The sequence below is a fragment of the Myotis daubentonii genome, chromosome 8, assembly GCF_963259705.1.
Source record: "Myotis daubentonii chromosome 8, mMyoDau2.1, whole genome shotgun sequence".
In the NCBI taxonomy this organism is placed as follows: domain Eukaryota; kingdom Metazoa; phylum Chordata; class Mammalia; order Chiroptera; family Vespertilionidae; genus Myotis; species Myotis daubentonii.
Genome location: NC_081847.1, coordinates 28,823,197 through 28,846,657, shown reverse-complemented (window position 1 = coordinate 28,846,657; position 23,461 = coordinate 28,823,197). Strand labels below are relative to the sequence as shown.

The following is a 23,461-nucleotide window of genomic DNA, read 5'->3' as shown; positions in this document are numbered from 1 at the left end:
CAAATCTTTGACTTGATTCTTGGGATCCTCTTGTCTGCTGTTGGATCTCTGTATATTATTCTTTATTTCAGTCAGTGCATGCTTAATTTCTAGTTGGTCCTTTTTCATATCCTAGAGGGTCTCACTATATTTCTCAGAGGTTTCTAGAAGATTCTTGAGTAACCTTATAACCGTGGTTTTGAACTCTATATCCAGTAGTTTGCTTTCCTCCATTTCTGTCATTTGTGACCTGTTTCTTTGTCTCCACATTTTGGCTGCTTCTCTGTGTTGGTAGAGTGGCTTTGTGTGCTATGTGTCCTATTGGGCCCAGTGGCTCAGCCTCCCTAATTACCTGAGGTGGACAGTCTTGGTGCACTTCTTTGTGGCCTGTGTGCACAGTCTTGTTGTAGTTAAGCCTTGGTTGTTGTTGGTATCACTGGGAGGAATTGACCTCCAGGTCAATTGGCTGTGAGGACCAATTTTGTCTACAATGGGAGAACTTCTGTGCTGGAGACACCTTTATGGGGCAGGACTTGCTTCAATGGGGCTTTGGTGCTCACTGAGTCTGCACCCTGAGTGTGTCTCTTATGGATATGAAGAGTTATAATCTGGATGATCTCACTCTGATCACTGGGTAGACCGGCTCTTGGATCTTCAAGGAGGTGCAAAGTCAGCTACTGCCTAAGGCCACCCAGCAGGAGCTACAGAGAGATCTGCAGATTCCTCCTATTTGTTTGGGGTTTGGAGGTGCAGCTGTGAAGTAATGCAGGCTGCTGATGAGCCTTGGGCCTTTTTTTGGAAGCTCTGGGGTTCTCTGGCCCAGCTACAGTTTGACAGGTGTTTAGGCAGAGAAAGGTCAGGCCATTTGTATGCAAAAGCCTCTACACACAGCTTGAGTAGCATTGTAAATTGGGTGGGGTGGGGTCTCCGGGAATCACCAGGGCAGAGCAAACTACAATGGCTGCCAGTCTGCTCTGCCTTGGAGAGGTCCCGGAGTCTGTGTCCTGTGGCCCCGTGCAGGAACAATGAACTCTGCAAGCACCTCTGCGAGAAAGCCACCCTCACATTCCAGCCCAGTGCCAGACAGTCCAGTTTCTCTCCGTATGAGTCTGGGTCCCCAAATTCTCACCTGGAACTGGAGTTCAGAGCAGTCAGGAGCTTGTATTTCCCTTCCATTTGAAAAAGACAACAGTGTACCCAGCTGCCAGCCCCTTTTGCACGCGCCTCTGTACCTCTCTCTACACTTCCACTCCTCTGCACCTCCTACTGGACTCAATGTGCTTTTCTCTTCCCTTCTAGTTGTAGAATTTCCACTCAGCCAGCCTTCCCATGGTTCTGGATGATAATCGTTTTGTCTTTTAGTTGTAGTTTTAATGTGGTTGTGCATGGCAGCAAGTTCAGGTGTTTACTTATGCCGCCATCTTGGTTGCTCCTGTTCACCAAACATTTTATTGTTGGCTGTTGCTATGTATCAATTTCCTAGGCTGTAAATTTGGTTTAGAATATTATACAAACCTTACATGAAAGTTTGTAAATGTAAAATGAGTTATCCCATGTAAATCACTTAAAACAGTATCTGACACTGTTAGCCATTTTTGCTTTCTCCATTATAGATGACCAATATAAGGTGTGGCCAGGTGATACAATGGGATCATTATCAGAGCAGTCTCACTCTCAAATTTTATTCTTCTTGGACTTAAATCTCTTGCTCTCTAGCACACTCATAGTTCTCTTTATAAGTAGGTTTGAATTCACTACAATCCTTTAGAAAATTGACTAATGTTCTAGGCTATTAACGGTTGACCTGAATTTCTTAGTGTACTTGAGCCAATATTGATCACCTCTTGCTCTTTGGACAAGTATCTATAGTACTGCATATATCCCATATTTTATATTTGTCTTGATCACAGCCAAGCCACAGCTGAACCTCTTTTTGATAGAAATGAGGGTTTCTGATTCATGTTTTCATTCATTCATTTATTCAACAAACTCTTATTAAGAATCTATGATGTAAAAAAAAAATACTTTTAAAACACCATATAACATTTGGCTCCCTTCTTCAAGGATGTTAAAAAAAGAACAGCCTTAAAAAAAACTCACTTGAATACAAGGCAGAATGGAGTATTGTAGCTCTCTCAGGAAGATGGAAGCTATGTGTTGTTGAAAATAGAAGGAGCAATGTGGGAGAAGATTGAATCAGGAATTGGAGAGAACTCTGGAAGCAGACTCAGATAACAGAGGATCATCAGAAAGGGCCAGCAGAATGTCTTGAGGATGGCCAATAGCTGATTTGATTATGGTTAAACTCAGTGAAATCTCAAGAAATACAAGTGTATCTCATCAAGTGAGTAGGGCACAGAGATGGGTTGACGAGGAGAAGGTCTTCATCTGGGGTTCCAAGAAGGCAAAATATCTGTTCACATCAAGGAGATGTAGCAGTACTTCTTTAAGAGATCTACCCAAAGAATTGAGTTTGACTTCAGGTCTGTATGTCATGAGCAAAACAGGAAAATCAAGCATGGACCTTAAGACACAGATCCAAGATTATGTCTTACAGACAACAGGGGGGTGAGGGTATGAGTGGGGGTATGGGGGGTAATGTAGGGATAAGGACACATATGTAATAACTTAATCAATAAAAAATTGAAAAAAATTCTAAAAAAAATATTATGTCTTGATTGTCGGGACAAAACAGATTAGTTATTAAACTTGAAGCAGCAAATTTTATCTGATATTTAATTCCAAGAATTTGTATAGAGTATCATATATTCCCATGAAGGTCCCAGAATCTGGAGTGGGACTAGCCTGTGGTTTGGGAACTGGTTGGCCTCAGCTAGGAGGGGAAAGGAGTGCTGGAGGGGTGGGACCTGGTAATTATAATGAGTCTCTTTACTTGTTCCAGTTCCCCGTCTGTTAGCTCTTATATTCACTGTCTGGCAAGTAGGTTGTACTTTTGGATTAAGTTCTTTTGAATCTTATCTGAATTCTCTTTGCTCAGGTTTCCAAATTGCTCTGGGTGACATCTGCTTGTCACCAATAAAACCAAAAGGACAGCAGGGTAGATTGCCTTGCACGGGGCAGACAGGTAATTGCAGCTTTAATTTTGTTTTGTTTTTGGAAGGATCCAGGTGTCCAACCTCTTTATCTCACAAAAGAACCTTAATAAATGTGGGAGTGTTGGCAGACAAGATGGCCCAGTGGGCAGTCTGCCCATCAGATGTGCTAGCCTTCTGCTATTGAAACAGGACTTCCCATGGAAGCATCACACATCAGGAATTCTCGGCTGGTCCAAGCAGTTCAACAGCTTCCAAGCTGGGAGCACAATTAGAGACACGGAGACCTCCACACAGCCAAGAGATACATTTCACCTTGGAAATTCAGATCTCCACAGAGTGCTCATGCCATGTGCACATAAATCATTCGCCTGAAAAGTCTTTCTTGTGAAACCAAATTCTCTGGAACTGGAATCTCTTGGCTAGTTGGTGGGTATGTTTCTGACTTTGAAAACTTGATTGCTTAAGAAATTGTGCATATATAGAATATATGCTGGATTTTCTAGAATCTGGGCTTGTCTGCCCTTTCAAAATCTACCTGCTTTCCTGCCCATATGCACAGAATGGAGTCAGATGTGGGAAAAGTAGGGCTTACTCATAGATCTATTAGGTCAAGGCTTGGGTCCAGGATGAGAAGCGGCCTCAGGAGCCTGGTGAGGTTCCACAGCCCCTTGAAGTAGTAGTGGGTCTAAGAAAATCGACAACGAGGGGCATTTGGCAGAAGGCAAAGCCTAAGGCCTCAGAAGTAGGAACTCAAATAGGGAAATGGTATAGAATAAGGAAATGGTATAGGTATACTTTCCACGGGGACTGGATGGAGTATAAGGACAGAACTATAGTTCCTAGAAACATGGGGGATGTAAAAGACAGGAGACAGCAATCAACTGTGGAACTCAGATATGGGGCTAGAATTGTGGATCGCAATGGAAGGGGGTAGATTAGAAAGAAATAAAGCCCAGCAACCAGACCTGGTTACAATTAGGGACCCAAGGATCTCAATATAACTGTTCTTCCGTTCTTTAAGTCCCAGGGGCAGTTTCATTTCAGTTGTCTTCTGAGTAACCAGAAGGTACTATCTTTTACAGGCAAGAAGGAATTGTTAAAAAAAAAAAAAAAAGACCTCTTGAACTTGGAGGATGCAGCTAGATCCAGTTATGGATTCTTGCAGAATAGCCTTGATCCTGGATTCTAGCAAGTGTGTTTATTTCCAGAACTTTGGAAACAAGTTGGCTTAGACCTACTGTCCTGAGATGTGGCAGAGTCGGGGGGAAAGGGGCTCAGGGAAAATGACCTTAGAGGAAAACGTTCTTGGATTAGGAAGATTTCCCCTTTCCCTGGCCTCCTGCCTACTAGAATAAACAAGTACAAGTTCCTTTGACAGAGTGGAAATGGTTGGCTGTGGGCCTGGTCTGGAAGGGACAACTGGATCTAGTCCTGGACAAATCAGAGGACTCTCTGAAATTAGATACTACTGGTGAAGGAAAAGTTTCTAGAATGTGAGCTTCACTAAGGGCCTCCTAGTGCAGCCCCAGTGAGAACAAAAGAGGAGGAACACAAGAATGAAGACAACCAACTGGGGATCAGTCAGCAAGGGCTCTGAAGAGACAGTATTTGCTGCTTTGGAGGATGTGGTTAGGCTTCAGAAAGGACTGGCACAGGATCTCAACACTCAGAGGAGGCCGAGGGAAACCTGTACAAACTGGGGACAAAGCAAAGCTGATTTTCCATGTTTCTATAGAGGCAGGTCTCTGAAGGCTTTCTTGATTCTAGCAATATCTGCCTGTTGGCAGTGTAGTACACATTATTGCATTGTTGGGTATCTTGCTCCATTATGCTTATCAAACATCTGCTCAGGTAGGTAAAATAAAGCCTTCTTTGATAGTGAGGGCAGGCAGCAGATATAATTTTGTGTGCACTTTGTCCTAGAAGCTGAAACTAGATTGCAGCTAGAGTTCTGTTGTGCTCTTCTGGCAAGTTCTTAGGCACTCCACTCCACTCCACTCCACTCCACTCCACTCCACTCCACTCCACTCCACTCCACTCCACTCCACTCCATGTCATGCTATTCCAATTTATTTAGCTTCTATTCAGGCTGTAGCAGTGCTAATGGCATGGTGCAGAAGGAGTTCCATAAAGTCTGTTTCATGGAGGACCAATCTTGTGAACATCCCCTCAAAAAAAGTTCCATTTTATTCTGTCACACAGAGTCATCATCTGTAAGTGTGTTGGGAGTTTGCAAAAATAGTTTAACCTGTGTTTCCCCAAGGTATTTGGCTATAGAAAAGTTTTTTGCCTTTTACCTACTTACTAAGAGCCCATTGAATTATTTTAGGGGAACCATAGGATTAACACAACCTTGGTAGCTGGTTGGGGGATCTAGGGATGGCACCGAAATGTAAGTGTCCAGATAGACTGAAAAGGGAAAGCACTCTTAGTATAAGCTTGTGCCTCTGGAGCTTTATGGATAGAGAAATGCTGGGGTAGGTTTTGGCCATGGAAGTGGGTTTTGGCTCCAGGACTTACTCAAGGAATGTCATTAAGGTTTTGGTCAGAAAGCCTTGGAGGGAGAAGATGCATTTTTATTTTTTGGCTGTTGTGCAGCTTTAAATTTTAAGAATTTAAAATTGGCTAGTTTAATGGCTCTAAATTTTTTTTAAAAAATAAGAGACTGTATGTCAGAAGACATTCTCGTGACAACTCATGTCCATGGTTGTATGCAAAATTTTACACGAATCCTACCCAGGAACCCGTCTCCTATGCTCTGGATTAAATTCTTTGTCACTGAATGTTTGAAGACACTGGAACACAAGCTTGAAGGTTGCAGGCCAGTGGCTCTACAAAGTGATTATAGGTGTCCTGCATAGGAATCTGGTTATTTCCATGCACGGTGTGTTGTCAGAGTCAGCAGTGACGGGCCTCTTCTGACATGACTGGGCACAGTATTTCAGGTAAATGTGAAGCGATGAGGAAGGTGACAGAGGAAATCAAAGCAGCAGTTGGCATGCAGGGGGCTTGTTGGGAGGGCAGCAGGTGGGTCCCATGGCAGAGGGAGGCCTGGGTCTTCATGAGAGCAGAGCCCTGCAGGTCCTTTTGCAGCTGGCGGTAGGGGCTAGCAGAGAACCTGTCCTCCTCAGAATGACCTGGTGTCAGGTGATGAGGGACACACTGTGAGGACTGTGGGATTCTAGTTCTTGGAAGTTACTGGGCAGACAGTGGAGGCAGGGATCCTGATCCCAGCACCACTGGGGTTAAAACAGTGGCAAGTGCTCTCAGAACAAGTAACAGCTAAGTAACAGATTATCAGACTTACTGCAGGTCTCTTGCTCAGAGGCCTGTGGCCAGGATTTGGCTCTGGGTACTAGTGGAAGGGTTCAAAGTTGAGAGGGTTCCATGACTACAGCTGAGGAATTTGCAGAGTCATCATCATTTACACTAAATTAAGTGCCCAGTGGTCATCTTTTTAATTGATTATATTAGACACAATTAAAATTAAATAAGTGTGCTCAAATTATATTTCTGATTCTATTGATAGAGTCTCATAAATATTCCAGTATTCCCAAGAACAATTTAATAAAAGCACCAGTAAATCTCAAACAGTATCAGTTTTATAGTGTGATATGATGTGATATTGTTTGCAATATTTTTCATGTTTCTAAATGCACTACAACATTATGCCTGTTATTCTATTTCTCTTTCATTGAATTTTACAAATTTTCAAATGTTTAGTAATTACAGAAAAAAATGTAAACTTTCTATTCTATCCTTTATGACTTTCTTATAAACAAAATACACTCATGTTATCATTCTTAGTCTATCTTGTGTTTCTCCTTTCCTTTCTTCTCTCCTTCCTTTCTCTCTTATCTTATTTTCTTCTTCTTAAATGTTTGTTCTTCTGGAAAGGGCCTCAAAAATTGTTTTATTTAAGCTACTTAGTGTTTCTGCACCATAAGTTTCTTATAGCCCAATGATTTCTTTTTCATTTTTTTTCTATTTTAAAAACAAGATTGTGTAAGATTTTTCCTGCTCTCCTATGAGGTATGTAGGGTGAGTGGTATTATATCCAGTTTACAGATAAAGAATTTAAGGGATAGAGATAAATATTTATCTAAAAGCATGCCAGTGGTTTCTATGGGACTGAAGATTGCAGTGCAGTTAAATGGTCTCTTTTTCATAGTTTCCTGCAGTATTTGGAAGTTGCGGTGCCTGGAGAATTTGCCATGGAGAATCTTCAAAATCTCAAGATCACAGGGTCCACCTGACACCCAGAGATTCTTCAGTGTTGACCCTTGAGTGAAACTTGGACAACTGGGATTTTCTCTGTATGCTGAGGGTTGAGAAGCATACCCCATTGAGCTAACTTTATTTATCACAGCGAGGCAGCACATTGTCAAATTCACCTTCTTAAGAGCACGGCACCAGTTTGGCCACACAGATAAGAATGATCCCGGAAGATAGAGCTTAAAATCGGTCTTGTGAGAAGCAGATGTTAACTGTCACCTGCCAAGGAAACGGGAGGACCCGACACCCTTTGATATATTTGGAGGTGACAAAAAAATGACACTTTAAGTCGGTAGCTCTTCTAGGAAATATATCTAAATACCAGCCAGGAGATAGAGGCCATTGGCCTGTTACAGACTGAGATTATGGGTATCTACTGCCATCCATGTGTCATTGTTACAAAGTAGAGTAAACATATCCACACTGTCTGCATGTTAATGTATTATTTTATTCCAAAATTTGGAGATAAAAAAGATAGGTCAAAGTCTGATTAACACTTGCAGTTACTTAAATGATGTGTGTGTGTTTTTTTGATTTATGAGAAAGAGGGCATCAAGTTTCCATCTGTCATGTGGGTATTTTCCTTGGCACAGGGCTGTATATTTGATTCTCAGGACAGCAGGGAAGCAAATGTCCTTGCTCTGCTTACCATCACCTATTTCCTTTTATTTTTTGTTTTTGGTCACAGCTATGTGTTTGTGTGTTTTTTTTTTATTTTTATTTTTTCAAGTTTTATTGAGATATGATTTATATATGAGCTTTTATTAATTTAAAGTATACAATATAATAACTTGATATATGTATAAACTCCAAAGTGGTTACCATAATACAATTAATTAACAACCATCAGCTCAATAGTAACTGTGTGTGTGTGTGTGTGTGTGTGTGTGATGAGAACTTTTACAATCTATTCCCTTAGCAATTTTCAAATACACAGTACAGTATTGTTAACTATAGTCGCCATGTTGTACATTACATTCCCAGAACTTCCAGAAGAGGCACCACAGAAGGGCCCTCATCTTCTTCACATAAAAGATGAAGTGATTGTGAGGGAGTCAAGAAACCGTCCTCTCAGGAAAGAGGAGACCATAGGATTTTGCTGTGTCCTAGCCCGAGGAGAATCAGCAGTGAACATGTGATGCTGAGCGTTTGGGCCAGGGCCAGGCTCAGGTGTTAAGTGCCTATCTCAGTTTGCATTTCGCAAAATAGACTCTGAGATAAGAATTTGGGTCCAAATAATGATTTGGGAGTTGATGCCAGGAAGGACATATGGGAGAGGAAGACAGGAGAGCCAATAAGTGGTGTGTTCATGAATGCATTATGAGACGAGGCAATTGGGTGTGCTCCTGCTAGGGACCCTCTGAATTGCTCAACCAAGGGGCAAAGAAATTGGGTTATTTAACTCCTAAGTCTCATCTCTTATTTAACCCCTATGCAGAGGTGCATGTGGGAACTTTAGGCATCTTCTAGGGTAGGCAGAAGGCAGCTGCTAAGGATGCTGTTGGGAAGTCCTCAGGGTGCAGAATCTAATTCTAGATGTGCCTCTGATATACTGGGCAGTCTGCTCAGCTGGTTTGCTCACTGCAGAGTTGAGGATGATGGGAAAACCAGCTTGCAAATATGTATACACTGTTGATAACTCCCATTGTTATGATTTTGGCATAGGAGATTTTTATGTTAATTCAAAAAACCCTTGAGCTTATTTAATATTTTAAAATTAGCAGTTTGGGAGGCATGCATTGTGTGTGTTCTTGCATACTTGTATGTGTAAGTCTAGTTACTGAAGGAGGACCAGTTGTCCATACCAATGCATCTATGTTATAACACACCATGCCTATTATGAGCATGCAAACTTACAAGGAAATGGCAAAACATCTTGATTAGAAAATAACCCTCTAGGCCGGCTGGCGTGGCTCAGTGGTTGAGCATCAACCTATGAACCAGAAGGTCATGTTCAATTCCCAGTCAGGCCATATGCCCTGGTTGTGGGCTGAATGCCCAGGGTGGGGCGTGCAGGAGGCAGCCAATCAATGATTCTCTCTCATCATTGATGTTTCTATCTCTCTCTTCCTTTTCCTTCCTCTGTGAAATCAAATATATATATATAAAATAGCCCTCTACGCAATGTGTTATGTTTAATATAATTTTTTTTTGAAATAGATCTGAGGTCAGTAGAGGCTGAATGGAAACCAAGTATGTTTCTTGGGCCTTTTAAAAAACCCTATTTCTTACTGAGTGGTCCATGTATTAAAATTAGGAACAGCAAAGTTGACCACACCAAAGGCCTCCCTATACTGAAATCTGAGGCCATTGGTAATGGCCATGAGGCGTGAGAGCCGATGTAGACAATCATGTTGAAGTCTGTCTCTCTTCCTCATGACCAAGGAGAGGGTAGACAACCCAGCAAAGCACAATGTTGAAGGAAACAGTCCCATTCATCAGAGTGAGCATCTTAGAAATCTTTTGTGTCAAAGCTGGGCAGAATTTTAAAAAATATGGGTGGAATATCAGAATGAATTAGCTATCAAAACCACTTTTTTTCAAATGACCCATAGACAAAAAATGAACTCATCATTTTTCACTATTTGTCATCAAAGTCTTTCTGGTTTGGCAGGTTGATGACCTAATGATTTTTAAATGGGGTTGGTATAAAGGCTACACATGTTTTCTTGCCACTTGGATGCATTTCTGTGGGAGGGAGGTTAGCCTTGAAGAAATACATACTTCCAATAGCCAGTATTGTTTGAATATATTAAAATGTATGTGGCATCATTGTTATTTTAGGCTTTTCTATTTCTCTTTCTATGTTTCTCTCCATTTATATAAAAATAAGAATATATATATATATATATATATATATATATATATATATAGAGAGAGAGAGAGAGAGAGAGAGAGAGAGAGAGTAGACATTTAAAATGCATATACATACTGTCAGTAAAGATCCATCGGGAAAGCAGAAACCATCCCAGTTATTTTAACAGAGAAAATTTAATATATGGAATTTATTAAACAGATATTGGAAGACTAAAATTTGCTAAATAAATAGCAGATGTTGTAAGCAGCTACTATTTCTTAGGCTAAGAAGGAGCTGGGGTTATCCGAAGCTTGGAGGAGGGACACTGACCTGAGGGGATGCAGTGAGACTATTTCTTGGAGTATGGGGCAAAAAAAAATCCTATAAAACTATAGGATTGGAGACTGTACTCAAAAGCCAGTGCCAAGGGAATGCTCACCGGAGCAACAAGCAAATAGGAAGAGGCATGACTTTCTAGTCTCTTTCCACCTTTCAGTCTCCCTCTAGAGCAGTGGTTCTCAACCTTCCTAATGCCGCGACCCTTTAGTACAGTTCCTCATGTTGTGGTGACCCCCAACCATAAAATTATTTTCATTGCTACTTCATAACTGTAATGTTGCTACTGTTATGAATCGTAATGTAAATATCTGATATGCAGGATGTATTTTCATTGTTACAAGTTGAAAATAATTAAAGCACAGTGATTAATCATAAAAACAATATGTAATTATTTATGTGTTTTTCGATGGTCTTAGGTGACCCCTGTGAAAGGGTCGTTCGACCCCCCACAGGGGTCTCGACCCACAGGTAGAGAACCGCTGCTCTAGAGCCTCTTACTTCTTGCTTTCTTCTCCTTAGGCGTTCCTGAAGTGATGTCATCATGGCCATGACTATTGGCTGCATTCTCCCAATTTTAATTGTTGCGCTGTCTCGGAGATCTCTTGTTATTGGGTTTTTCTGCCTGTGTGATTGTCTCATTCTTGTAGTCATCCTGGCCAGCTTTGCCACTGTGGCCAGTGGTGTCATTGACCTGTTGGTGTGCCTCAAAGAGTTCCACGTGACTGTCCACCTGCCTGGCCCTGATCTCCATCAGCTCCACCATCTGCCTCACCATCTGGATCTTCTCGTCGCCCAGCTCCTGGCTCCGGATCAGGGCTCTCTGAATGCAGTGCCACGCTCTCCTCTTCTGGTTGCTGTCCGTCTCCCATTTAAACTTCTCATAATACTCATCCAGTTCCTTCAGGATTTGTTTCCCACATTCCTCGCGGCTGCTGGGTCCTGGGGGCCTGGGTGGGAGGCATCAGCTCATCCTTGGTGGAGGCAGGAACACAGCTAACAAGCCTTGCCCCGGTCCCAGGGCACCGTCATTACTCTACATGGTTGACTCTTGAACAACATGGGTTTGAACTGCGCAGATTCACTTATATGCAGATTATTTTTTCGATAAATATACAGTTTGCCCTCCATATCCCCAGGTTTTGCATCCATGGATTTAACCGACAGCACATCAGAAACAGTATTTTCAGTCCTGTTATTGGGAATCCATGCATGTGGAGGGTCAATTATATGCATTGATCTATGCCATTTTATCGAAAGGACTTGAGCATCTGTGGATTTTGTTATCTGTGGGATGTCCTAGAACCATTCCCCTGCAGATATTGAGGGATGACTGTAGTTAACGTTTTTGAGGGTCAAAAGTTTTACAGTTTTTTTTGATTGTCCAGAGGTGGGCACCTCTAATCTCCACATTGTTCAAGAGTCAACTGTATGTAAATTCTCAATCTATCAATAGATTGTGGATTTTCCCTGGGCCCCTATGATAATTGCACGGACATGATTTTGTATGATGGCTTTTGCCACTGCAGTGTTTTCTCATCATGGATGCTTCATTGATTCATCATCCTGCTGCCTTGATCGTGACTCAAATCTTCATGAGTCCACAGTGAGCACGTTCCAGACACAGAGGCTTGACTGGAGATGCCTCCGTATCTCGAGGAGGAAATGCAGGCATTACAAATAGTTCCTTTAAGGATGGGAAGCCCCTTGCAGTTGCTGCTGTCATGTTTTAGTGTAGAGGTTCTGTCTCTTAGAAAGGCGGCTGTGTGTTTGGTGAGCTGTGCGTTTTCGGGCTGGGCTCTCCCAGTCTAAAAGGAGTTTTCTTTATGGGGAGTGATTCAGAGGCTGTTGAGTAAGTCGTTAGTAAAAGGCACATGGTGTGCTCATGACCTGTGAAGGTTTCTTGAGCCCTTGTCAATGGCTATTGTGCTTTTCCTGAGGGCCTTGGTGCAAACTCCTATCTTGTTTATTTGTTTTCCATCACTTTAAATAGAGTAAGAGAAGAGAGAGAGAGAGGGTGTGGCCTGGCAGAACTAGACAAGGGTATGGGGGCCGTGAACCTAAATGAGCTCTGAAGTCTTTGTGTAGCTCCCATGTGCAATTCATTTCAGGGAATTCCGCAGACAGCTTTCCCAAAGTAGGCATTTCCTTTAGCACAGCCCACTATCCTTTTCTAGCCCCTGGGGCCCCCAAGTCCCCTCTTTTCTCTGACAAACCAATGCCACAATTTCAAAGTGATTCAGCTGGCCTCCCAGCAATGCCTTCTAATTCTGCCTCTTTCACAATAGCAGGGAATAGAGGAAACTGACAAATGGGCTATTTTTGAACCAGAAGCTGGCCCAACTGTCAGGCGTAATAGCAGCCGAGTAATGTTTGTGGGATAGCCCGCTATGAAAGATGACTTTATAATTGCCCTCCAGATCCCAGGGATAAGAGTGGATGTTGAAATCGGCATAACCCTCTTAGGCTTTTCAAATCCGACCTCCAGAGGCCCAACAGACGTGCTGGCAGTGCTGGCATCTGGCTGTTCAGATGGCCGCTATCTCCCCTGTTTGCCCACATGTGTCCTGGGCATTTTGTTTACCCCTCACATTGTTTGTGCCTTATTAATATTGGTGGCCTCTTAACAGAGGGATGCGTTATTGCCTTGACTGCTTATAAGACCCTTTTGTATCTAATCCTCTCAGCACTTTCCTTTTTTTCTTCCCATCTGTCAGTGGGCTTTTGTGCCCAGGGCTCAGCACATCAACACTTCACTCTTCCTCCCCTGAAGACAGCTCCTGTTTCTGAAGTCCTTTCACTGGGGAAGGCTGTTGGAACGATTTGCACAGGACAAGTAGGAGAGCTGAAGGAAAATAACCCCACAAAACCACTGCATTCAGTTTAATTGATACCCTGATGAAGCTTTGATTGAAATTGGGATCTTCCCTGGACCATAGTTTCACATTCTTATCTCAAGAGCATTTGTCATGGACTTGGACTTTGGTACAAAGTTAAGGTATATTTTGGAAACCCATTTTTGCTGGGAAGATGGAATGTTCTGAATAAGATAATGGTGTCTTCTCACATTTGCTTCTTCTGTTAAACATGTGGGTATTGTGGGATGTTTCTAATCTGGAGGCAAAGTGCACTGAAAAAAATCGGTTCCTAGCTTTTTTATTTTTTTATAATTCTCAAACCCTTTCATTACCCCCATGCAGTTGAATTTCTTGCATTTTCTCAATCAGGTAGTTACTAAGCGGGAGCTGGGGTAATGTTGGTGTTGACTTCAGTCAGCAGGCAGGGTGGCAAGTGATTTATGGGAGTGACCTTCAATGACAAGACAAGCAAGTCCCTATTTGCGCTCTTGAACAATCTTTCGCTTAATGACACAAACAACGGAACAAGGTTGATGTGCCTTGCAGTTTTTAAACTTTCATGTTAACTTCGGAATTGTTCAAGTCAGTGACATTGGGACTAAGACTTTGCAGTTCAGCACCAGAGGAATGTGGGATGGAGTTATGGAGTCTCAGAGAGCAATCTCTGAGCTTCAGAATGACCTGGGATGTTTCACAGAAATGCATTTCCAAGGCCCACCCAGACCTGCTTACTCAAAGTATCGGGATGAGGCCATTGGAGTCTCTGTGTTTAATAGGGCACCTCCAGTTGTTCTAACTTCTGCCAAAGTTTCAAAATCACTTTCCTAGGGGCGTGGGGTGGGCTATAAGGGGTCAATGGGGGGGGGAAATGGGACATATGTAATACTTTCAACAATAAAGCTTTAAAAATGACTTAAAAAAAGAAAGAGGAGGGAAAGAATATAGGGGAATAAATGGTGATGGGGGAAAATGAGAATAAAACAAAGTAAAATCACTTTTCTAAAGGAAATGGTAGTCCTAAGTGGGATCAGCAGAGATAAACCATGTTCCCTTGCCTTGATTAGATGAATGCATTGTTTTAAATATGCCAGGAAGGATATTCATACCTATCTGTGAAAACTGCTTATCTGAAGGAATATAATGAAAAGATGTAGTTTTGGGAGGCTTTCCTTTCCTAAACTACTTTGAAAAGACCACTTCACCATATCCTCATTTCATGTGCTGTTCACTTTTGTCTCCAGACAGTTTTGCTCATTTAGCATTTTAGACACAATAGAGTAAAAGTAATCATCTCTTTATTATCCAGGATATTGTGTCAATGACGATAAGAGAATTAACTAAATATTATTTAGCCCTTCTTATTTAAACCCTAGTTATGAAGCATTTATCCAAAGCATTAATCTAGAAAACCTCAGTGAGGATGTCATGGGTCCTCTAGGCAAACTTTTGGATAATAAATTTTCATAAAATGCTAGGACTCAAGTTATAATTGAAGAAAATGTCTGTGTTACCTCTCAAAAAGTTTCATTTTTTTCTTCTCAACTAAATGAAAGGTACAGCGTGAAAAGCCATTTGAAAAAGACAATTATCAAGTCTGGTGACTTGAGGCTTTAAGGTGTATTATGCTGTCACCCTGGCTGTTCTTGCATTTCATGTTGGCGAAAAACCACAGAAAGTAAAACAGGCTCCCAGGACATAGTTATTTCCATACCCTCCCACGTGGTATTCTCTTTGGAGCAAGCAATTTGTCTGCACTCAACTTTTCCTTGTTGGTTTTCCAAAGTAGACAGGCTTTCCCCAAACCCCTGCAGCTATTCGTGCTGTTAATGTTTGCCCTCCACAAATGACTCTTTTGTGCTGCTTGTTACTGGACTTGGACTGCTGTCTTTCCTTCTCTTCCATTCTTTTTTTTTTTTTAATGAACAATAAGAGCAAACAGCTTGGGATAAAAGGGTGGGGGCGAGGAAGGACGACCTCTGGTTGGTCAATCACGATGACGCAGTTTATGGGTTTGGAGGAATCTCTTGTCAGGAGACACAGGGCAGAATCACCTATAATGTGCTCACATGACAAAGAACTAAGGATGAGAGAAACCCCGAGGTTTCTGCTGCTGAACAATGACCAAGTTCACTGGTGTTCTCAGGTGCATGGGAGAAAATAGGCCCTCATTGTTGAGGCAGCATCAGCACCGGCCTTTGTTTCTGTTTCCCTTGCTGCAGCATTAACACTATCTTGTCAATCTGGAGACAGGTTGGCATAGGACATAATCACTGGTGGATATTTAGCCAGTCAGTGTGCTAAACAGCTTGTACTTGTTGAAATGTATCTTTGTGCACTCTTGGACTAGGTATATAAGTAACTGAAACATTTACTAGACAGCAGTTATCACAAGGGTCAGTTAACCCTTCATTGAGTAGTTCTGTCTGTCTTAATATCATGCTATGCTGAAACCTAAAGGCTTGACAGACTAAACTTGGTAACTTGTGAATATTGACTTTTAAAACATTTATTTTTTCCTAATTCAAGTGAGATTTTCTTTCATAAAAATCTATAAATCTAAAAGGCTAATATGCTAAGCGTCCGTCTGGGTAATAATGTCATATAGCAATGTCCAGCTTCCTTTCCCTAGTAACGACTAGCCTCCCTGCAATTTCTTCAGCCCAGGGACACAACTTGCTTTATAGCCAGGTGGAAACATTTCACACGTTAACCAAATGTCTGTGAAGCATTTTCCCGTGCCTCATCTCATTTGATCCTCACAGAAGACCTGGAGTAGGTACCTGGTAGATGGGAGACTCGGTGGAATCCTATTTTCTTTTCATTAGCCAGAAAACAGAGATTTAAAAGTTTAGAAACTTGACCTGACTGAAAAGAAGTAAGAAATGGTGGACCTTGAAAATGACTTCAGGTTTTCTCACTGCACAGAATATAGTCAAATACTGCTGCAGCTAAATATTGTACTCTTTATTTTCCCTGTGTGATCTACAGTAATAATGTGCTTCGTGTTGATATTTACTGCTGTGTTGCTGACAATTACCTGAAAGAGGAGTTGGGGTGCTTCACTGGGCTGGAAAAAGTTTAGCTACATCAGAAAGCAGGTCTAATTAAGCAAGTTTATTCTATATACTAGTACAGTGATGGTGAACCTTTGACACAGGTGTCAGAGGTGACACATGAACTCATTTTTTTGGTTGATTTTTCTTTGTTAAATGGCATTTAAATATATAAATAAATATCAAAAATATGTCTTTGTTTTACTATGGTTGCAAATATCAAAAAATTTCTATATGTGACTTGGCACCAGAGTTAAGTTAGGGTTTTTCAAAATGCTGACACGCTGAGCTCAAAAGGTTCGCCATCACTGTACTAGTATATAAAAGGCTAAGTTGGCTCATGCATGCACAATACATATAAAACTCTCACTGGTGCCAATCGCACACGTGTGTTTTGATCTTTCATTGTTGATTGTGAATTTGGTTGACATTTCTATTATAGAGAAAGGGCGAATAGCGATATAAAAATATTTCTTCTAATTAATTTCCTTTCATTGTGCACAAATTTGTGCACTGGGCCACTAGTTGATATATAATAGACATACTGCATCTACTTATAGCCTATAGCTTGATGAATTTTTATAATTTATAGGGCCATGTAACCACCATCCAGGTTAAGATGTGGAACTTTCTAGCAGCCCAAAAGGCTTCATTCTACCACCTCCCAGTCAATACGTATCCCCACCCCAAGAAAGATTATTCTAACTTCTACTCTCATATATAAATTTGGCCTCTTCTTGAACTTTACATAAATGGGATACTGCAGAATTTATTCCTTTGTGTCTGGTCTTTTGAAAAAAACCATAATTATGTCTATGAGATTCATCCTTGCTGTTGCACTCTTTTTCATGGCTGTATAATACTTTAACTATACTATAATTTATTTATCCATTGTATTATTGATAGACATTGGATTGTTTACAGTTTGGAGTTTCAGTGGGAATTCTTATGCAAGTCTTTTGGTGGATATGTACAATTATTTCTGTTGGATATATCCAGGAGTTTTAGAAGTGCTGAGTTGTAGGGTGGACATATATGTTTAGCCTTAAGAGATACTGCCTAATAGTTCAATATTCTTTTAAGAAGTTATTAATGTAAATTCAATCTAGACATTAGAAAGATAGATTTAAAACATTTAGATTAATCCCAATATTAGGAGGAAAATTCCACTCTAGGTCAATATTTATTCCAAAACAATTTTAAAAATCATGGTTAGCAAATTAGATGATGACTGAATGCCATTTTTAATAAGTAGCTGTTCATCTGATTCAAAGCTTTATAGATAAAAATTGTTTACAAATTAGAATTAGCTGGAACCCTTTCAGCTTCCTTATCTCCATGCATTTTAAGCTGTGGGCCAAGCCATAATTTATCACTATTTCCTGAAATGCAGGTTGAATCCCTACTAAGGATTATGCAACTCTGTGTCTTTGAAAGGAACCAAAAAATATATATATATATATATGAGGGTGGGATAGATTGAAACAGAAGCCTTTTTCCAAGTTGGATATAATTATCATATTTCTGTGAAACTCACAGACCATGACCCCAAATAAGAACACAAAACTGGATGTTGGAACACCATAACTAAAGAGCGGGAAAGGTGATGGTCTGCAGTTTTGAGATGCACTTTCATGTCTGTTGTCCAAAGGAATAAATCTTAACTTCTCTTGTAAATGAAGCATTCAGTTTTGTCAGAGCTAGCTTTTAAAAATTCACACAATCAATAGAGTAATATCTATTGTCTTGATGTGAAAACCTTAACTATTTATCTTTCTTTATGTTAGAGATCATGGGAGATACAGGAGTAAAGACAACCCTTACCTGGAGGAACTGTCAGTTTAGCCAGGAGGACGAAAGAAACTCAATAAATCGTTATGGAGTTAGTCTTAACTACATAGTGCTGATGACAAGAGCAGCAGATGTGTAGAGAAAGGGGAGGTCAGTGTGGGCTGGAGTAGTAAAGTCAGGGGTGTGAAGAAGTCACATTTAAGGCGAGGATTGAAGAATACAGGGGAATCTAGGTGATGGGAAAGCAGTGAAATCTATTTAGAAGAGGCCAGTCAAGAAAGAGGGGGTAAAATAATCTTTGAGTAAAAGCATAGGAGAGGAAATAAAAAAATAAAAACAAAAACCTCTTTTAAAGAAAATACTAGAGGCCCAGTTCACGAAATTCATGCACTTGCGGGGGGGTGGGGGGGTGGTCCCTCAGCTCCCGCCACTGCTGCTGTGCTTGCCAATTGAGAGCCTGGCTACTGGCTGAGCTGTGCTCCCCCTGTGGGAGTGCACTGACCACCAGGGAGCAGCTCCTGCATTGAGCGTCTGCCCCCTGGTGGTCAGTGAGCGTCATAGTGACCGGTTGTTCCACTGTTTGGTCGATTTGCCTATTAGCCTTTTATTATATAGGATAATTTTCCCACAAAGTCATCTAGCATTGAATGGGCACCTTTCAAAAGTAAAATTCAGGTGGTGCTTTAAAAGTGGTATGGCTCCTTCCATCACCATTTACCCCCCTTTACCTTCTTTTTCCTCCCCCATTACCCCTTTCTTCTGGCAATCACCATACTCTTCTGTGTCCATGTGTCTTTTTTTTTTCTTTGCTTACTCCCTTCATCCTTTTCACCCAGCCCCTAACTCCCTCCCCTCTGACAGCTATCAGTCTGTTCTCTATACATGAGTCTGTCTCCACTTTGTTTGTTAGTTTATTTTGTTAATTGATTTAACATGTAAGTGAAATCATATGGTTCTTGCCTTTCTCTGACTGGCTTATTTCATTTAGCATAAAATAAATTCAGTAAAAAAGTGGTATGGCTTTAGAACAGTAAGGGCATTGCAGTGGCTCATGAATTCTATTATTGAGCATAACCTGGGAAATTTGGATTCCCAGGCCATACCTCAGGACTGGGTTGTGACAGTCACCTATTGCTGTTCAACAAATAAGTCCCAAATTCAGTGGCGTACAACAAACATTTATTAACACACATGGAGTTATGCAGATTTGACACAGGTGTGTTCATTCTGAGACACCAACACCCCCCCACCCACCCTCCCAGATCAAAGAGGCAGCAGTCACTGGGGGCATATTCTCATGGCAGGAATTAGAAGTTCCCATAGGGGGTTCCTTTGAAGGCTTATGTGGAAATTTCTACCCACATTCCATTGGCCAAATAAACCACATGACCAAGCCAACATCAGTGGTAAGGGGGAATAAACACTGCCTTTGGTGTGAGGAGTTGCCAAGTCATATGGGAAAAGATATGGGTATGGAAAAGGGTGAAGAATTAGGAATAATTAAAAGAACCGTGTATGCTAAACTTTTAACTTATTATCACACATAATCCTCAGAAAAGCCCTATGGAGTTGGCTCTATTATTACTTCAATAAACAGATAATGAAATGGAGGCACAAAAAGACTAGAAGACTTACCCAAGGTAACCTTGTTAAGTGATTAAGATAGAGTTCAAATGTGTTTAAAGTTTAACTCAACCCCAATGACAAAACATTTACCTGAGTTCCTGGAAGAGATTCTGAACAGTATTATAATGGATGTCACCTGAGCTGTAGTCTCAAGATCCCCTTCATTCACTTGTACCTGAACCTCTATTCCTGGTTGTTCCCAACCTCTTGTCTGGATCCCCATATCTACACACAAAGCAAAACCACTCTAGACCTTGCTTTCTATTCCCTCTATCCTTCCCTATTATGGATATCAGTTAGTCTAACCCCGTGGCTTGTGAGCCACATGTGGCTCTTTGGCCCCTTGAGTGTGGCTCTTCCACAAAATACCACATGTGGGCATGCACGTACAGCGTGGCCCATGTGCAGAAGTCAGTATTTTGTGGAAGAGCTGGTATTTTGTGGAAGAGCCACACTGAAGGGGCCAAAGAGCCACATGTGGCTCGCGAGCCGGTGGTTTGTCGAGCCGCAGTTTGCTGACCACTGCAAACTCTAACCAATCATTGCCTCATTATGAGGTGCTAAGCTAATCATTAAGAAGGTATATGTTTCATTGTTCATACAGTCTCTTGCTTCTTACCATGAACATTTGCTTTTGATTTCTCCATACTCTACAGCAGTGGTTCTCAACCTTGGCTGCACATTAGAATCACCTGGGAATCTTTTTAAAATCCTGATTTCTGGGCCTCATCCCCTGGAAATTCTGTTTCTTTGTTCTGACTTGAATTGCCCCCAGGCAATCATCCTCAGGTGTGGTGAGTTTTTTCAGGGGCAATTGCTTCTGCCTGGAGGCTAATTGTTACTTAATTTAAGCTCTTAAGTGGCCTCAGGGCAAGGTGCTTTCCAATAGGGTGTGTCAACTATCTTCCTCCCCAGGCAAGGCAGCTGTCTATATGGGAAAGATGTCCTCTGCTGTGTGAGGGAATGACTCATCCCAAGAAACTTGGGGTGTCTGCCTTCTGAGCTCTATCCCCCGAGTCCCCAGTCCTGGGTTCTGCTCTCACAGTTCCAGTCCCCTTCACCCTCCCTCTGCCAGAGCACAAGGTGGGTGGCTCCACAGGGAATTTTTGTGCATTGGCCCTTAAAGAGGGTGCTTGAGCTTTCAGCTGCCACTCCCTGGTAGACAGCACCCCACTGCTTTTCATAGCTAGATGTTATGTGGGTACCCTCCTCAGTTTGGTGTTCTCTGCTGGGGAGCCCAGCTTTGGGATTAGATCACAGAGTTCTCAGTGGCACCCCGCCCCAGCTGTGATATCTTTCCAGGTCTTCAGTTGCTGTCTGTGGGTGCCTGGCCAGCTCTTTTGTGCATCCGCCCCTCCTACCAGTGTCTATGTGGTCTCCATCTTTGATCCTTGGGTATCAGTGTTCTCTTCTGTGAGTTTTCCATTGACTATTCAGGAAGTCTTTCCATATTTCAGTTGTAATTCCAGCTTGTTCCTGGGAGCATGTCCATGCAGCATCCTCCTACTCTGTCACCATTTTTAATCTCTGAAGAAAAGTTTGACCCACTCATTTTGTTAAATGCTAATAGCTCAACTCTCACTCTGAATATTTCATCCTGTTTCTCTTTGCCTTTGACTCTGCTCTATCTCACTTCTAAAGATAACGAATTCTATAATCTGGACGTATGGATCCTAAATATTCCCAAATATTAAAACATCTTTTGGGCAGCACATCAGGGTCAAAACCAAGAGAATTCACCAGCACTCCTCACCTATACATTCTCATTTGCAGAGGCTACTAACTCACTGACCCAACATGAGTTGGGATGTCTCAAAAGACATTGTTTTGTTTGTTCAATATCTTATGGTGATGCTTAACATTGTTCAATGATGTAGATTGCTTGGGTCTCAGAGTTCAAGGGAATGGTGATTAAGGACTAGTTTAGAAACTGCCTGATGATGTCTTCTGACACACAGCTCATTGAGGAGGGCATCTCAGCAGATAATGCTCAGCAGTGCCTTGCCCTTTGGATCAACCTAGAAAGTGGCACTTTAAAGAGTGTTTGAAGAACCACTTGGCCTTTCTTTGCCCTCTGGGTGGTAATCCTGGATCTGGGCAAAGACACCTGACCTTCTCAAGGGCCCATTTTCCTCTTCTACCCTCTGCTTTTCTCTCCCACCACTATTGCCCATTTTAATTTTGGTTGACTTGACCTTAATATTTGTCTGTTACCTTACATTTGTGAACCATGAAATAATGGGACATTTGGTCCACCAACCATTATTAGTATAATAAGCAACATTGGAAAATGTGAAACCAATAATATGTTTTAGAACTTAGAGGAAACAATGGATCGGGGACATGAAAACTAAATTCTAGTTTTTATTTAGAAATTAATTTTTTATAGCATTAAAATTTTTGTTGATTTTTAAAGGCCTTTTAACTGAAATAAAGTCTCACTTAATAGTTCTTTTACATTAAATATATAGTTATTAGACATTTCTAATTTCATAAATGTAAAGCAATTTTGTAAATCGATACTTAGATTTCTCACTGGATGTTTCTTTTTTGTTTTAACGAAGCAGCAATATATATATGTTGTCATAGGCATAGTATGTCTATATTTTCAAAAGATTACTTTAAAAAGTGAAAAATACTTGCTCACTTATTAGCCCATAAAACAAACTCATTTTCCTTGATAATTAATTTTATAGGTGAGTTGGTTAGATCTGTCTTGGAGTATTCTTTATCAGTCAACTGTAATATGAACTAGTCTTGGCTTCTGGAAATACTTAAATGTTGTAGTAACTTATTATAGGCCACAAAAACACTCTAAAAAAGTTCTCTAAAGCTGGAACTCAGGGGAATGACAACTTTCCATTTGTTTCAAAATGAGGAGCAGTAACTTTTCCCTATATTAAGCTTATAGAGATGTGGCTTCTTTTTTATGTTAACCTTGTCACTCAAAATTCTGAAAGAAGAACTTCTTTGGGGATCTTAGAATTTGTATAACAAGGAAATTTTTTCTTTAAATTACTCAAATTCTATAAATTTTGAGAGTCATTCACAATGGAAGTAAACAGGCAATCATTAGACCATCTATAAAATGATAACCACATTTTGCAACATACAGTATATACTATATAATAATAGACTAATATGCTAAGTGTCCAGTCATCTGGTGACCAGTCGACTGTTCAATCAATCAAAGAGTAATATGGTAATGATATGCTAAGGCTGCTCAACCTCTCGCTATGATGTGCACTGACCACTAGGGGGCAGACAGTCAACTGGTTGACCTGTCACTGTGACATGCACTGACCACCAGGGAGCAGATGCTCCAACTGGTAGGTTAGCTTGCTGCTGGGGTCCCACTGATCAGGACTAAGCGAGATGGGCCAGACATGCCCTGGAGCCCTCCTGTGGTCCCTCCCTGGCTGGCCAACCTCCTGTGTCCCTCCCTGGCCAGCCCCGATTGGGACTGAGTGAGACGGGGCCGGACATGCCCCTGGAACCCTCCTATGGTCCCTCCCCAGCCTGATCATGCACCGGTGGGTCCCTTGGCCTTGCCTGTACCCTCTTGCAATCCAGGACCCCTCAGGAGATGTCAGAGAGCTGGTTTCAGCCCAATCCTGCAGGACACTCCCCTTAGGAGGATGCCAGATGCAGGGCTCATGGCTGGTGAGTGCTGCTGGGGCAGTGTGAGCC

The 23,461-nt window shown here is 41.5% G+C and overlaps 1 pseudogene; it reads right to left on the bottom strand.

Moving 5' to 3' along the window:
• Positions 1 to 10,930: 10,930 nt before the first annotated feature.
• Positions 10,931 to 18,892, bottom strand: LOC132240163 (inhibitor of growth protein 1-like; annotated as a pseudogene).
• Positions 18,893 to 23,461: the final 4,569 nt, after the last annotated feature.